This window comes from Bufo bufo, chromosome 6 (assembly GCF_905171765.1).
Source record: "Bufo bufo chromosome 6, aBufBuf1.1, whole genome shotgun sequence".
NCBI lineage: Eukaryota > Metazoa > Chordata > Amphibia > Anura > Bufonidae > Bufo > Bufo bufo.
In genome coordinates this window covers 399,054,688-399,072,309 of record NC_053394.1, presented here as the reverse complement: position 1 = coordinate 399,072,309, position 17,622 = coordinate 399,054,688, and the positions used below count along the sequence as shown (strand labels likewise).

General features: G+C 48.1%; 1 protein-coding gene and 1 pseudogene across 1 annotated transcript in view; both read left to right on the top strand.

Annotated features, from left to right (window-relative positions):
* The window catches only part of LOC121004472 (oocyte zinc finger protein XlCOF22-like), a 1,539,666-nt gene that overhangs the window by 514,105 nt on the left and 1,007,939 nt on the right, over positions 1–17,622 (top strand). The gene's annotated exons all lie outside the window — the stretch shown is intronic.
* LOC121004270 overlaps positions 1–17,622 on the top strand; it is a 141,372-nt pseudogene that overhangs the window by 62,731 nt on the left and 61,019 nt on the right.

The following is a 17,622-nucleotide window of genomic DNA, read 5'->3' as shown; positions in this document are numbered from 1 at the left end:
GCACACCCCTCCACGTACTGACTGATGGTTCGGCCCCATTCAACTTCTGGGTCTCCAAATTGTCCACGTGGCCAGAGCTAGCCTTTTATGCCTTGGAGGTGCTGGCCTGCCCGGCGGCCAGCGTTTTGTCTGAACGTGTATTCAGCACGGCAGGGGGCGTCATTACAGACAAACGCAGCCTCCTGTCTACAGCCAATGTGGACAAGCTGACGTTCATAAAAATGAACCAGGCATGAATCCCACAGGACCTGTCCATCCCTTGTGCAGATTAGACATTTATAACTACCTCCCCTTAACCATATATTATTGTACTCCAGGGCACTTCCTCATTCAATCCTATTTTTATTTTCATTTTACCATTATATTGCGGGGCAACCCAAAGTTGAATGAACCTCTCCTCTGTCTGGGTGCCGGGGCCTAAACATATCTGACAGTGGCCTGTTCCAGTGGTGGGTGACGTGAAGCCTGATTCTCTGCAATGGGACCTCTCTCCTCTGTCTGGGTGCCGGGGCCTAAACATATCTGACAGTGGCCTGTTCCAGTGGTGGGTGACGTGAAGCCTGATTCTCTGCAATGGGACCTCTCACCTCTGTCTGGGTGCCGGGGCCTAAACATATCTGACAGTGGCCTGTTCCAGTGGTGGGTGACATGAAGCCTGATTCTCTGCTATGACATGAAGCCTGATTCTCTGCTGACTTGAAGCCTGATTCTCTGCTATGGGACCTCTCTCCAATTGATATTGGTTAATTTTTATTTATTTTATTTTTATTCATTTCCCTATCCACATTTGTTTGCAGGGGATTTACCTATATTTTGCTGCCTTTTGCAGCCCTCTAGATCTTTCCTGGGCTGTTTTACAGCCTTTTTAGTGCCGAAAAGTTCGGGTCCCCATTGACTTCAATGGGGTTCGGGGCGAAGTTCGGGTCGCGTTCGGATCCCGAACCTGAACATTTCCGGGAAGTTCGGCCGAACTTCTCGAACCCGAACATCCAGGTGTTCGCTCAACTCTATTGGCAGGTTAGTAAAACCTGTTTTTCCGCAGAATAAAGCCACAAATAGCTTTTATAAGGCCACCTTAGAAATCAGAATGCTACCCTGGACGTGAGCATATGTTTAGCTCACAGGGCTTATAGGTGGTGACAGAATCCCTTTAATCATATACATAAATAGGATAATTTGGGGCAGGGTAATGAGCCCAGTCCTCCACACCATAGAGCAAAGTGTGCAGATACTAAATATGTTTGGAAAATGTAATAAAAAGTTTGTGAAAGAAAAAAAAAAGAAAACCTCCCTGAAATGAGTTTTTGCAAGTTGGGATGTCTGTATCCGGACAACCTCTTTAAACATTAGACACATACAGCTCAACTACACAGCCATTACACGCGTACAGCTCAGCTACATAAACATTACAGCTCTACAGCACTGCTACATACACCCTGGAATTCCAAACAGCACAGCAGAGCCCTGCATACACTACACAGAGCAGATAAACCTGGTCATGTGATCTCCATGACTCCTCCCACACATGATCACATGGTTATGACATCATTACAGGTCCTTTACTTCCTCCTACAGCACAGCCTGGAGCCTGACTCCTCCCACACATGATCACATGGTCATGACATCATCACAGGTCCTTTACTTCCTCCTACAGCACAGCCTGGAGCCTGACTCCTCCCACATTTGGTCACATGGTTATGACATCATCACAGGTCCTTTACGTCCTCCTACAGCACAGCCTGGAGCCTGACTCCTCCCACATTTGGTCACATGGTCATGACATCATCACAGGTCCTTTACTTCCTCTGACATGACAGCCTGGAGCCTGACTCCTCCCACACATGATCACATGGTCATGACATCATCACAGGTCCTTTCCTTTCTCCTACAGCACAGCCTGACTCCTCCCACACATGATCACATGGTCATGACATCATCACAGGTCCTTTCCTTCCTCCTACAGCACAGCCTGGAGCCTGACTCCTGTAGACTCTGGAAGAAGTGCAGTCACAGAACGCTCCATGGTGAAGGATTGTCAGAGGAGGAGGACACGTCCGACCCCAGGTAAGTGAAACACTCACCAGATCCATATATACAATGCTCCAGACAAAAAAAAAAATACCTAGTAGCCATTGGCTCCTGAACTGAAAAATTTTGTAGCCAAATAAAATTAGTCGCCAAAGTGAAACCGAATCAAAATTTTGGTATCGTGACAACGCTACGCCGATCAGATCGGCGTAAGGTTGTTTCAATACCAAAATATTAATTTGCTTTCATCACCATAAAAAGTATTGCGATACTCAATACCACACAAAAAAAAAAAACACAAAAGAAAGCCGCGTGCATTTTGCATTTTATGAAACGTTCGGCTCATAATAGAACAGTCCTATCCTATTTTTTGGGGTGACAAGGTGACAAAAAAATGGCGAATCGCATGTTTTTTATTTATTTATTTCTGTTACGGCGCTCACCGCATAGGAGATATTTTTTTATAATTTAATAGTTTATTTATTGTTTATATATTTTATATGTAAAATTGGGAAAGGGGGGATTTAAACCTAATATTTTAGGGTACTTTCACACCAGCGTTTTTCATTTCCGGCATAGAGTTCCGTCCTAGGGGCTCTATACCGGAAAAGAACTGATCAGGCATATCCCCATGCATTCTGAATGGAGAGTAATCCGTTCAGGATGTCTTCAGTTCAGTCATTTTGACTGATCAGGCTACGGTTTTTTCTCCAGCGAAAAAAACTGAAGACTTGCCTGAATGCCGGCATTTTTCCCCATAGGAATGTATTAGTGCCAGATCCGGCATTTAAAATGCCGGATCCGTCCTTCCGGTCTACGCATGCACAGACCGGTAAAAATGTGTAAAAAGATACAAGACGGATCCGTCTGTCCGCATGACAAGCGGAGAGACGGATCCGTCCTTGCAATGCATTTGTGTAATGGATCCGCCTCCGGATGCGTCTCACAAATGCTTTCAGTCACATCCAGATCAGCGGATCCGGCAGGCAGTTCCGACGACGGAACTTCTTCCGGATCACACTGCCGCAAGTGTGAAAGTAGCCTTAGTGTTTGTGTGTTTTTTTTTTTTTGTTTTTTTTTTAACTTACTATTAGCCCCCTTAGGGGCTGGAACCCTTGTCCTATTCACCCTTAGGCCCCTTTCACATGGGCGAGATTTCTGCGCTGGTGCAATGTGTGAGGTGAACGCATTGCACCCGCACTGAATCCGGACCCATTCACTTCTATGGGGCTGTGCACATGAGCGGTGATTTTCACGCATCACTTGTGCGTTGCGTGAAAATCGCAGCATGCTCTATATTGTGCGTTTTTCATGCAACGCAGGCCCCATAGAAGTTAATGGGGCTGCGTGAAAATCGCAAGCATCCGCAAACAAGTGAGGATGCGGTGCGATTTTCACGCATGGTTGCTAGGATGAAAGTCTCTGCACTGTGTTATTTTCCCTTATAACATGGTTATAAGGGAAAATAATAGCATTCTTAAATATACAGAATGCTTAGTAGAAGGTCAATTGAGGGTTAAAAAATAAAATAAAATTAACTCACCTCCTCCAATTGATCGCGTAGCTGCCGATCTCCTGTTGTTTCTTCAGGACCTGTCAAAGAACCTGTGGTGACATCACTGTGCTCATCACATGGTACATCACATGACCCATCACCATGATAATAGACCATGTGATGAGCTCAGTGACGTCACCACAGGACCTTTGACAGGTCCTGAAGAAAGAACAGGAGACCGGCAGCTGCGCGATCAATTGGAGGAGGTGAGTTAATTATTTTTTTATTTATTTTTTTAACCCTCATTGGCACTGCGCCACCAATGTTTATTATACTGGGGTGTTGGGAGGGGGGGGGGGGGCACTGCGCCACAAATGAAGATAACTGACCTGTTAATACAAATACAGGAGGCGAGTGCCGGCATCAAATAGCCGGCACCCGACCTCTATGACAAGGAGCTGCGATCCGCTGCAGTTAACCCCTCAGGTACTGCACATAGAGGTCGGGTGCCGGCTATTTGATTTCGGCACCCGCCTCCTGTATTTGTATTAACAGGTTGGTTATCTTCATTGGTGGCGCAGTGGCCACAGCCCCTTCCCTCCTCCTCCTGTCTCTCTTCTTATTGGCGGTGGCAGCACAGGGGGGAGAGAGAGACTCCTTCTCCACTGCGCTGCTGATAAGAACATCGGCGGCGGGGCAGAGAACTATCATCTCCTGTGCCCCGCCGCTGTATTCAATGGCAGAGCTGCGGTGGCGGGTCTAGTCGCAAATGGCGACAAGACTAAAAAGTCTTGTCGCCAGTTGTAAATTCTACGTCGCATTGGCGACCATTTTGGTCGCCATCTGGAGCCCTGATATGTCTCTCTGCATTCAAGCTTTGCTGTCCGGCCCCATTCACTATATTGGGGACCAGCGGCGATCCGGCCACAACCCGGCAAATATGCCGAGAAGTGTCCGGACAAATCCTGCTGTGTGCAGTGGTTTTCGCCCCGGCCGCTTCTCAGCATGTATTACAGTGAATGGGGCCGGCGGGTGTCTGTTAGCTGTATGGAGCGAGCGCTCCGTATAGTATTAGAATGTATTGGCTCCGATGAGCCGAAGATATTACTTGGAACCGAACCCGAGTTCTGTATCGAGGATTATTTACAGTAAAAATTAATTCCCGAAGTTATAACATTGTATTATATACGTATAATTGTGTATAGGGAGACGGATGACGAATCGTGCATCGCACCTTCACTGGTTAACCTTTTATATACCTTTATACAGATTGCTTTAATATAGTCTTTAGCCTGAAGCATAGACCTCTACCGCTGGGGACACCTACTTTATAGTATCTTTATATTATACTTTATTTTGTACTGTATTTTATATTTATTAATTTTTGACTACTATAGTTGACCATGACTATATTGAGACACAGATCTCCTGCAGAAATATAGTAATAAAATCCCGGGAATCACCGATGGTCTATTATATATAGTTATTGTGGTAAGGTGAACAGAAAAGTGTATGGTGAAGTCCTGGAAGGGGTGTATATCCCACCCAGCGTCCTCAACTGGGTGAGGTAAATAAAATCCAGAAGGTTAAAATGGTCTCAGCAATGTGTAGGTTGCTGAGACAGTTTTGTTAAGTTTATGGGCTGGATTTTATTAGACTGGGAGAAGGTAGGTTTGTTAGAGGGACCTCCCCAGTCCACCCCATTCCAACCCCATTCCAGGGCAGGTTTTCCCCTAGCCTGAGGGATCCCCAGCTGAAGCCAGCTGGGATCGTTAAGGGGAAATAAAGCACAGTCCAGGCTATCAGTCTGGGAAGATAGCTGCCCTGCTGGCTAGAGAAGCCGAATACTCTGTGTGACCTGTGTTCAATAGGATCTTCACTGTATTAGCCAGAGCCCAGACGGGCAGGTGTTTATTTTGGTCCTCAACTGGGTGAGGTAAATAAAATCCAGAAGGTTAAAATGTTTCTCAGCAATGTGTAGGTTGCTGAGACAGTTTTGTTAAGTTTATGGGCTGGATTTTATTAGACTGGGAGAAGGTAGGATTTAGGGCTGCAGCTAACGATTATTTGAATAATCGATTAGTTGCCGATAATTTCTACGATTAATCGGAAAAAACAACAAAGACAAAATAATGGGATTATGTCATTTTACTTGAAAAAATATGTATAAAGGCCTTATTAAAACAATTTTAGGAGTTACATAATTATACAATTTTTGCATTAAATTGTAAAAAAGACAACATATCCACATGGTCAGGGCTGAGGCTAGCTCTCTTCTTACGCGCTATGTTGCTCGTTGCTGAGAAGAGGCGTTCCGATAGTGTGGATGTACTTGGGATAGACAAGTATGATTTTGCAAGTTTTTAACCAATGTAGGATACTTGTCTTCGTTAGACTTCCACCAGCTCAAAGGGTTGCCATCATTGTGGAGCGCCTTCTCAGCAAAATAGGACTGTACTTCAATCTCCTCTTCCATGTGTTGTCCCTCTGTGTCCTCTTCACTGCTGCCACCAGTCTCGAGGAGACTCTCCAGTATGGATGTTCTTGATGTTGAAGGTCCTGGCTCAGCATCAGCTGTCGAAGTAGACGTGCTAGTTTCCTGCTGCTCTTCCAGGATCTCGGTTCTTCTTAGCGCAAGCAGCTCTGTCTGCACTTTTGCCTGCACATTTATAATTTGTTCAGGTGTCAGAAACTTCAGCTTCCTAAATCTTGTGTCCAGTGCAGCGGAAATTATGACAGGATTTAGAACCTGTTCTGATAGGATATCACGCCATCTGCTGTGAAGCTGGTCCTTTTACTGTGGCTTGGAAGCTTCTCATGGCCGCAGTTTCAAAGGAAGCACGCTCAGTGGACCTCAACAACCCCTTGACCATTGCAGGCAGTGAAGATAGAGATGGATACTCTTGCCCACTCATGAACACAGTGGCACACTCAAAAGGCTTAAGTGCCGTACAAAGCTCCTCAGGAACAGTCCACTGTTCTGGCTTTAGATCCCGATAATGTTTGGCCTTTATGGTAACTGATGGGTCTGACAGGGTTGCAGTACCTGGTCACGTTTGCTCAAGGAGTCTGTCAGCCATATAGTAAGTGCTGTTCCATCTGGTGCTGACATCTTGCACAAGCTTATGTTCTGCTGTACCCATCTTCTTCTCTTTCAACTTGGTGCTGGCTAATTCACTTTTTTTAATGTGTTTAACTAGTCCTCTGGCAGCACTGACCGCTCTATCAATACCTGCATTTTTCATTGCAGCATTAATAACAAGCTGCAAAGTGTGGCCAGTGCACCGGATACTGGACCATCCATGCTTCTCCTCCAGGATGTTCGCAGCAGCCACCATGTTTGCAGCATTGTCATGGACAAGGGCAATCATTTTTTTAGGTGGAATTTGAAATCTCTCCAAAACCTCCTCTAACCAACCTGCAATGTGTGCAGCTGTGTGTCTCTCCTCCAGGGGCATGGTTGTCAGACAGATGGAATTCATCTTCCAATCATCCCCTATGTAGTGGCATGTTATGCCAAGGTAAGCCTCAGTTCCTACGCTGGTCCATATGTCTGCAGTCAACGCTATTCTGCTCTCATTATGGTGAATGGTATCCGTCACATGCTGAAAGGTCTCCTTGTACTTCCTCTCCATTAGTGTGGTGAAATGGGTTCTTGATGGGAGCTTGTATGAAGGATTTAGTGCACTGGCCATGCTCTGGAATCCTTTGTCTTCAACCATGGACAGTGGTCGCATGTCAGCGACTAACAGTTTTAATACAGCATCTGTGAGAACAGAAGCTTGTGCTGGTGTACATTGGGGATTTACATGCACAAATTCACTCATGGAGCGCTGCTGAAAATGATTAAAAAAGAAATATATGAGTAAAAATCTATTTCTGTCTAACTTAGTCACATAAATGAGTAGGTTTGACAGAAAGAGCTTTTTACCTGCATAAATGAATACAGGTCATTTATTATTACTTACGGGGTTATTCCTTCCTCTGTGACGCCAACGTGTTTCCTTCTCAGGTGCTCGTTCATCACGGTTGTGCTTCCGTGCCACGCCAGCGCTGCTTTGCAGACGACCAACTTGTTGGACGGATGTTGAGTGAAGTGCTCCCATGCCTTGCATGACTTTGTCCGCCCGCTTTTATCAGGGGTCACAGTCTCACCAGCGTCAGCCATAATGCAGTTCTGTCGAAGCAAATGCTTAAAATTAGTGCTGGTGGGAGAGGGGTTTAGTACTAGGACATGCAGGAAACCTGTAAGTAGCATTACACAACTAAAACTTACACAGCAGAGCAGAGCTATGTACACCTGTCTCTCACAACCGCAGTCCCACACCACTGGACTCTGGAGGTAGTAGACCTAAGGACAGAAAAAAGAGCAGCAGCATATTAACAAAAATGTATCCACTACTGACTCCCCACACCTGACCCACCACAGCCCTTCCTCACCTTGCAGTGTCTCTCTCAGGGGGATTCTCGTACTGCACCGCACCACTGGACTCTGGAAGTAGTAGACCTTACTAGACCGTCGCCTAATAGGGACAGAAAAGGCAGCAGTGACATAATGAGCCCTGAGCAGGGCACATTATACATCGGGCAACTGGCCTACCGACGGCAGATGGGCTTAGCGTGGTAGTACGGGTGAAGTCCTCCAGGGCAGGCTGAGGCTCCATAAACTAAACTGGATTGGACAGCAGCAGCACCACCATATTCTGTATGGGCACATTGGGCAGGCAGCGAGGCACAACAAGATATTACTGTATATGGGGGACACAAGGAAACATGACGCAACTGGAGACATTATGGGTCAGCAGACACGCACAGACTGCTACTGCTGCCCTCATAATATGTCTCCTTGTCACCCCACATACAGTATACCAGTAGACCGTCTGCGTTGCTGCTGCCCCCACTGTCTCCTATTGTGGCTGCTGCGCTCATGCCTCATATCATGTCTGCAGTCCTTTTGGTCCCCCCATACAGTAACTGTAGGTGCTGCACTAGTGCACTGTGCACTCACTGCGTCTGCCACTCCCCATGGCAGTCACTTGTCTGCTACTAGTCGGAGGGAGTCAGCGACTCATCCCCATTCCCCACTGCCTGCCATTTCAAATTTGCAGTGGTGGTGCCTGCAGCTAGTTGCAGGGAGCATGGAGGGCCAGCCCTGAGTTGGACAGGGCAGACATAAATGGGGCACGTGCCGCCCGTCATCATCATCATGCATGCACAGTAGACATTACCTTGAGGGCCAGTCCGGAGGGAATGGGACTGACTTGAGGAGACTTTCGCGACGCTCACACACTGCGCTCAGAGACCCTGTGTCACGTGACTCCAGCGTTCAGCATCGGTGGGCGGAGTATTCAGCAAGCGAGGAGGAAGAGTCTGAGCCTGGGTGGCCGTTGCGGACGGCGATGTACAGTACAGACCAAAAGTTTGGACACACCTTCTCATTCAAAGAGTTTTCTTTATTTTCATGACTATGAAAATTGTAGATTCACACTGAAGGCATCAAAACTATGAATTAACACATGTGGAATTATATACATAACAAACAAGTGTGAAACAACTGAAAATATGTCATATTCTAGGTTCTTCAAAGTAGCCACCTTTTTGCTTTGATTACTGCTTTGCACACTCTTGGCATTCTCTTGATGAGCTTCAAGAGGTAGTCCCCTGAAATGGTTTTCACTTCACAGGTGTGCCCTGTCAGGTTTAATAAGTGGGATTTCTTGCCTTATAAATGGGGTTGGGACCATCAGTGGCGTTGAGGAGAAGTCAGGTGGATACACAGCTGATAGTCCTACTGAATAGACTGTTAGAATTTGTATTATGGCAAGAAAAAAGCAGCTAACAGTCTATTCAGTAGGACTATCAGCTGTGTATCCACCTGACTTCTCCTCAACGCCACTGATGGTCCCAACCCCATTTATAAGGCAAGAAATCCCACTTATTAAACCTGACAGGGCACACCTGTGAAGTGAAAACCATTTCAGGGGACTACCTCTTGAAGCTCATCAACAGAATGCCAAGAGTGTGCAAAGCAGTAATCAAAGCAAAACGTGGCTACTTTGAAGAACCTAGAATATGACATATTTTCAGTTGTTTCACACTTGTTTGTTATGTATATAATTCCACATGTGTTAATTCATAGTTTTGATGCCTTCATAGTCAAGAAAACTCTTTGAATGAGAAGGTGTGTCCAAACTTTTGGTCTGTACTGTATATGTAAGTCTGATGAAGGGGCGGGTGAAAGCGGGTAAACGGTGTCGCCAACGAATTGGACGATTATTCGATAACTGGATTCGTCGGCAACGAATCCAGTTATCGAATATTATCGATTAATCGTTGCAGCCCTAGTAGGTTTGGTAGAGGGACCGCCCCAGTCCACCCCATTCCGGAGCAAGTTTTCCCCTAGCCTGAGGGATCCCCAGCTGAAGCCAGCTGGGATCGTTAAGGGGAAATAAAGCACAGTCCAGGCTGTCAGTCTGGGAAGATGGCTGCCATGCTGGCTAGATAAGCCGAATTCTTTGTGTGACCTGTGTTCAATAGGTCACTGCCTGTATTGCCGGAGTGTTATAAATAAAGCAACGTTTGGACTTTAACCCTGTGGTCTGCACGAGAATCTGTCATCGCCGCCCTGCCTGAGAGTGTAACCCCTTACAATTGGTGGAGGATGTGGGCAATAGCAAGTTGCTAAGGACAACGGTGTGACAGTTGATGATTTCATGTCATGGGTGAAAGCTGTTGCAGCATTATAAAGTTCATCGGATACGAAAGTGACACGAAGAAGGCTTACGTGTCCAACAACAGGCCATGGCACAGCAGCAGAAAACAAATAATTTACTGCTAGAACAGATTGCTTTGTTAAGAGAGACTGTTGTAGCTCCAACCCCGCGGGCAGAGGTAAGCTTCCCCCCAGAGACTTTGAATGTGAGGAGGGCTGTGCAGCGGGCCTTGCAAAAACGGACATTGGATGATGATATCGAGGCCTACCTGACCGTACTTGAGAGGGTGGCGGAGAGAGAAAGGCTGCCAATAGCAGAGTGGGTGGAGGTCCTTGCTCCCTTTTTGTCCCGCGAACCACAAAAGGCCTACTATGACCTCATAGAGACCCTAAGACTGCGTATCAGCTCGTAAACCTGGTGGAAAGGTTCTTGGCGACTGAGGACTACTTCTGTGATGTTCCTACCGCCCCAACACCTCCCCGGAGTACCCGACCCGTGTCATCTGTGGGTAAGAGAGTTCCGGCTGTTTGGGTGTGTGTGGAAGGGTGCAAGAGGGAATAAGGCTTTAGAGGTTGGGCTTAGGCCTAAGGCTGAGTATCCCGGGCAGTTCGGACCCAGAGAGGTCTTTTCACCTAGGAGACCTGGGATGCCCCAGTACTGGAGGCGCCGTGAGTGGGGACACATTGCTGCCTATTGCCCTCTGACTTCAGAGCCCATGGAGTGTGGCGGGAGCCGGAGACAGTCGCTGTATGCGGTGCCAGTGTGTGCCGCCTTACCAGGACTAGAGACTGAGCCGCAGATGTGTACCCTGGTGATAAATGACTGCTCCATCAGGGCTCTGTTGGACTCCGGTAGTCTGGTCACCTTAGTGCATGCCAGCTTCGTGGCTGGGAATTATGTGCTGGACAAAAGAGTAAATGTGCTGTGCATCCATGGGGAAGCCAAATCATACCCGGCGGCTTGCGTTAAGCTGGAGACTCTGGCTGGGACTGTATCCTATGAAGTCGGGGTCGTAAAAAGACTCTTGCATGAAATGATATTGGGCCGGGACTTCCCCTTGTTTTGGAAGTTGTGGGAGAAGAAAAACACTCCTGCAGAATCTGTGCCTTCTCCTTAAAATAATCATTGCTATGAGTGGCCCATTGAATCCGATGGCTTAAACAAAGAGACCATTGAAAACAATGGTGCCGATCCGCATTTTGCCATGAATGGAAACCTGCTCCATCGAGTTAACAAATGCAACAATGAAATTGTGGAGCAGCTTCTGGTGCCAAAACCCTATAGACGTATGGTACTAGATCTCGCACATAACCATGTACTTGGGGGTTATTTTGGTGTTAGCAAAACACAGGAGAGGGTACTACAAAGATTTTTATGGCCTGGGGTGTAAAAGGAAGTGAAATTATACTGCGAGTCCTGCCCAACCTGCTTGATAAGTGCCCCGACCTCACATTTCCGGAGTCCCTTGGTGCCCCTTCCCATCATTGAGGTACCTTTTGAAAGAATTGCCATGGACTTGGTGGGCCCCATTGTTAAGTCGGCTAGGGGACACCAGTATATCTTGGTTGTGTTTTGTGTTGGACTATGCCACATGATACCGGAAGCGGTTCCCTTATGAAACATGGCGTCCAAAAATATTGCCTGGGAATTATTTTTCATGTTCTCCCGGCCGGGGATCCCTAAAGAAAATCTCACAACATAAAGTGGGTACCCTGGTCCGAAGGTCATGAAAGAGTTGTGCAAGTTGTTTAAAATCACACAGATAAGTACCTCGGTGTATCACCCACAGACAGATGGGTTGGTCGAGAGGTTTAACAAGACCCTGAAACAGATGTTAAAAAAAGTGGTAAAAAAGGATGGTCGGGACTGGGACTGCCTCCTACTGTACCTTATGTTCTCTATGAGGGAGATGCCTCAGGCTTCTACAGGGTTCTCGCCATTTGAGTTACTATATGGCTGTCACCTGAGTGGTTTACTCGATGTAGCTAAAGAAACCTGGGAGGCTGGGGCTACTCCCTATCAGAGCGTCATCGAACATGTGGCTGACATGCAAGATAGGATAGCGGCCGTGATGCCCATTGTTAAAGAACATCTGCAAAGGGCTCAGGAGGCTCAAAACAGAATCTATAACAGGTCTGCCAAAGTAAGGGTCCTGATTCTAGTTCCCACTGTAGAGAGTAAGTTTCTGGCAAAGTGGCAGGGTCCCTACGAGGTTGTGGAAAAAGTGGGCGAGGTGAATTATAAGGTGCACCAACCAGGAAGGAAAAGACCCTTCCAGATTTACCACGTAAATCTGATCAAGCCTTGGAAAGATCGGGAGTCATTGGTGGCCGCACAGACCATGATTAAGGAGGTTGGTTACGAATAGTCGGGCGGCACTGCGTGAAGGTATGGGTGCGCGGTTAGTGGACATCACTCCGGATGCTTGAATGAAGGAAGGAACCGGCACTCCTTTATACTGCAATTATATTGATATAATTGCAGTATAAAGGAGTGCCGGTTCCTTCCTTCATTCATGATTAAGGAGGTGTCGCCACCAATTCCTCCAGTAAAAATTAGTGAGGCACTGTCAGTACCCCAGAAACAAGAAGTAAAGGAGTTTCTATAGAAAAGTAGAGGAAGGTTTTCTGACCTACCAGGCCGTACCCACCTGATAAAACATTCTGTGAGAACTGAGCCCCACAGTAAGGTGAATCTAAAGCCCTACAGGATACCAGAAGCACACAGAAAAGTGGTATCCTCGGAGGTCAGGCGCATGCTTGAGTTAGGGGTCATTGAGGTATCTACCAGTGAGGGGTCAAGCCCTATTGTCTTAAACCCGAAGCCCAATGGGACTTGGAGATTTTGTAATGATTTGCTAAATGGGGTGTCAAAATTCAATGCGTACCGTATGCCCAGAGTAGATGAACAAATTGAGAGGCTTGGGAAAGCAAGGTATATCACGACCCTGGACTTTACAAAAGGGTATTGGCAGATACCATTATCAGATGATGCAAAAGAAAAGACAGCATTCTCCACTCCGGAGGGGCTGTTCCAGTACACAGTGATGCATTCGGGTTACATGGAGCCCCTGATACATTTCAGAGGTTGATGGACCTAATTCTGAAGCCACATCGTGACTATGCTGTCGCTAGGGATGAGCGAACCCGAACTGTATAGTTCGGGTTCGTACCGAATTTTGGGGTGTCCGTGACACGGACCCAAACCCGAACATTTTAGTAAAAGTCCGGGTTCGGTGTTCGTCGTTTTCTTGGCGCTTTTTGAAAGGCTGCAAAGCAGCCAATCAACAAGCGTCATACTACTTGCCCCACGAGGCCATCACAGCCATGCCTACTATTGGCATGGCTGTGATTGGCCAGTGCAGCATGTGACCCAGCCTCTATTTAAGCTGGAGTCACGTAGCGCCGCACGTCACTTTGCTGTGCTTAGTGTAGGGAGAGGTTGCAGCTGCGACGTTAGGGCAAGATTAGGCAGTGATTAACTCCTCCAAAACACTTAAGTCAGTGATCGATCTACAGCTGTGCATCATTGAACTGCTGCTATTCAATTGCTCACTGTTTTGAGGGTGCCCAGAGCGTTTTTCAGTCACTTTTTTTCTGGGGTGATCGGCGGCCATTTTGTGTCTTGTGGTGCGCCAGCATAAGCTGCCACCAAGTCCATTTAACCATCAGTAGTGTGGTTATTTTTTGGCTATATCCTACATCAGGGGCAAGCTGCCACCAAGTCCATTTAACCATCAATAGTGTGGTTATTTTTTGGCTATATCCTACATCAGGGGCAAGCTGCCACCAAGTCCATTCAACCATCAATAGTGTGGTTATTTTTTGGCTATATCCTACATCAGGGGCTTGGCTGTGCTTGCTATTTTATTGAGGGGTGAAATACAATTGCCAAAATAGCAGTACCCTAAATCTGGTGTTTCAGCTGTGGCCAGCCAATTGTAATACTGTCTGCTGTCTGGCAAAGGATATATTTTTGTTCTGGGTTGAAATACAATTCCCAACTTAGCAATTTCCTAAATTAGTGGTTTCTACTGTATCAGGGCTACTTTAAATCTATTCATTAAAAGGGTATATTAGATTCAAGGTGCTGATAGGGTCATTCTCAATAACTTCACACACACGCTACCGTGCATATCCAAGTCTAATTCTGTCCGTAAACGTATACCTGTCACCCAGCGCCTAAATAATAGGCCTCAAATTTATATTCAGCTAAATCTGTCATTACTGCTGTGCCTGTATTAGTGTAATACGGTACCTAAATAGATAGCCAGATAGTGTTAGGTGTCTGTAAAAAAAAGGCCTGAATTTGAATTCAATACATTGGGCCAAATAATATTTTTCTTATTGTGGTGAACGGTAACAATGAGGAAAACATCTAGTAAGGGATGCGGACGCGGACATGGTCGTGGTGGTGTTAGTGGACCCTCTGGTGCTGGGAGAGGACGTGGCCGTTCTGCCACAGCCACACGTCCTAGTGAACCAACTACCTCAGGTCCCAGTAGCCGCCAGAATTTACAGTGATATTTGGTGGGGCCCAATGCCGTTCTAAGAATGGTAAGGCCTGAGCAGGTACAGGCATTAGTCAATTGGGTGGCCGACAGTGGATCCAGCACGTTCACATTATCTCCCACCCAGTCTTCTGCAGAAAGCGCACAAATGGCGCATGAAAACCAAGCCCATCAGTCTGTCACATCACCCCCATGCATATCAGGGAAACTGTCTGAGCCTCAAGTTATGCAGCACCACTTATGTTTTCTGATGAGGACATGGGAATACCACCTCAGCACGTCTCTGATGATGACGAAACACAGGTGCCAACTGCTGCGTCTTTCTGCAGTGTGCAGACTGAACAGGAGGTCAGGGTGGAAGACGATGACCTAGACCCCACCTGGAATGAAGGTCGTGCCACTGACTTTCACAGTTCGGAGGAAGAGGCAGTGGTGAGACCGAGCCAACAGCGTAGCAAAAGAGGGAGCAGTGGGCAAAAGCAGAACACCCGCCGCCAAGAGACTCCGCCTGCTAATGACTGCCGCCATCTGGGACCGAGCACCCCAAAGGCAGCTTCAAGGAGTTCCCTGACATGGCACTTCTTCAAACAATGTGCTGACGACAAGACCCGAGTGGTTTGCACGCTGTGCCATCAGAGCCTGAAGCGAGGCATTAACGTTCTGAACCTTAACACAACCTACATGACCAGGCACCTGCATGCAAAGCATGAACTGCAGTGGAGTAAACACCTTAAAAACAAGGAAGTCACTCAGGCTCCCCCTGCTACCTCTTCTGCTGCTGCCGCCTCGGCCTCTTCCTCCGCCTCTGGAGGAACGTTGGCACCTGCCGCCCAGCAAACATGGGATGTACCACCAACACCACCACCTGCGTCACCAAGCATCTCAACCATGTCACACGGCAGCGTTCAGCTCTCCATCTCACAAACATTTGAGAGAAAGCGTAAATTCCCACCTAGCCACCCTCGATCCCTGGCCCTGAATGCCAGCATTTCTAAACTACTGGCCTATGAAATGCTGCCATTTAGGCTGGTGGACACAGACAGCTTCAAACAGCTCATGTCGCTTGCTGTCCCACAGTATGTTGTTCCCAGCCGCCACTACTTCTCCAAGAGAGCCGTGCCTTCCCTGCACAACCAAGTATCTGATAAAATCAAGTGTGCACTGCGCAACGCCATCTGTGGCAAGGTCCACCTAACCACAGATACGTGGACCAGTAAGCACGGCCAGGGACGCTATATCTCCCTAACTGCACACTGGGTAAATGTAGTGGCGGCTGGGCCCCAGGCGGAGAGCTGTTTGGCGCACGTCCTTCCGCCGCCAAGGATCGCAGGGCAACATTCTTTGCCTCCTGTCTCCTCCTCCTCCTACTCAGCTTCCTCCTCCTCTTCTTCCACCTGCTCATCCAGTCAGCCACACACCTTCACCACCAACTTCAGCACAGCCCGGGGTAAACGTCAGCAGGCCATTCTGAAACTCATATGTTTGGGGGACAGGCCCCACACCGCACAGGAGTTGTGGCGGGGTATAGAACAACAGACCGACGAGTGGTTGCTGCCGCTGTGCCTCAAGCCCGGCCTGGTGGTGTGCGATAATGGGCGAAATCTCGTTGCAGCTCTGGGACTAGCCGGTTTGACGCACATCCCTTGCCTGGCTCATGTGCTGAATTTGGTGGTGCAGAAGTTCATTCACAACTACCCCGACATGTCAGAGCTGCTGCATAAAGTGCGGGCCGTCTGTTCGCGCTTCCGGCGTTCACATCCTGCCGCTGCTCGCCTGTCTGTGCTACAGCGTAACTTCGGCCTTCCCGCTCACCGCCTCATATGCGACGTGCCCACCAGGTGGAACTCCACCTTGCACATGCTGGACAGACTGTGCGAGCAGCAGCAGGCCATAGTGGAGTTTCAGCTGCAGCACGCACGGGTCAGTCGCACTGCGGAACAGCACCACTTCACCACCAATGACTGGGCCTCCATACGAGACCTGTGTGCCCTGTTGCGCTGTTTCGAGTACTCCACCAACATGGCCAGTGGCGATGACGCCGTTATCAGCGTTAGAATACCACTTCTATGTCTCCTTGAGAAAACACTTAGGGCGATGATGGAAGAGGAGGTGGCCCAGGAGGAGGAGGAGGAGGAGGAAGAGGGGTCATTTTTAGCACTTTCAGGCCGGTCTCTTCGAAGTGACTCAGAGGGAGGTTTTTTGCAACAGCAGAGGCCAGGTACAAATGTGGCCAGACAGGGCCCACTACTGGAGGACGAGGAGGACGAGGATGAGGAGGTGGAGGAGGATGAGGATGAAGCATGTTCACAGCGGGGTGGCACCCAACGCAGCTCGGGCCCATCACTGGTGCGTGGCTGGGGGGAAACGCAGGACGATGACGATACGCCTCCCACAGAGGACAGCTTGTCCTTACCTCTGGGCAGCCTGGCACACATGAGCGACTACATGCTGCAGTGCCTGCACAACGACAGCAGAGTTGCCCACATTTTAACGTGTGCGGACTACTGGGTTGCCACCTTGTCTTTGTACCGTGGATCCAGCAAGGTGGCAACCTTACTTCCTGCACTGGAGCGTGATAGTAAGATGCGCGAGTACAAGCGCACGTTGGTAGACGCGCTACTGAGAGCATTCCCAAATGTCACAGGGGAACAAGTGGAAGCCCAAGGCAAAGGCGGAGGAGGAGCAAGAAGTCGCCAACGCAGCTGTGTCACGGCCAGCTCCTCTGAGGGCAGGGTTAGCATGGCAGAGATGTGGAAAAGTTTTGTCACCACGCCACAGCTAACTACACCACCACCTGATACGGAACGTGTTAGCAGGAGGCAACATTTCACTAACATGGTGGAACAGTACGTGTGCACACCCCTCCACGTACTGAC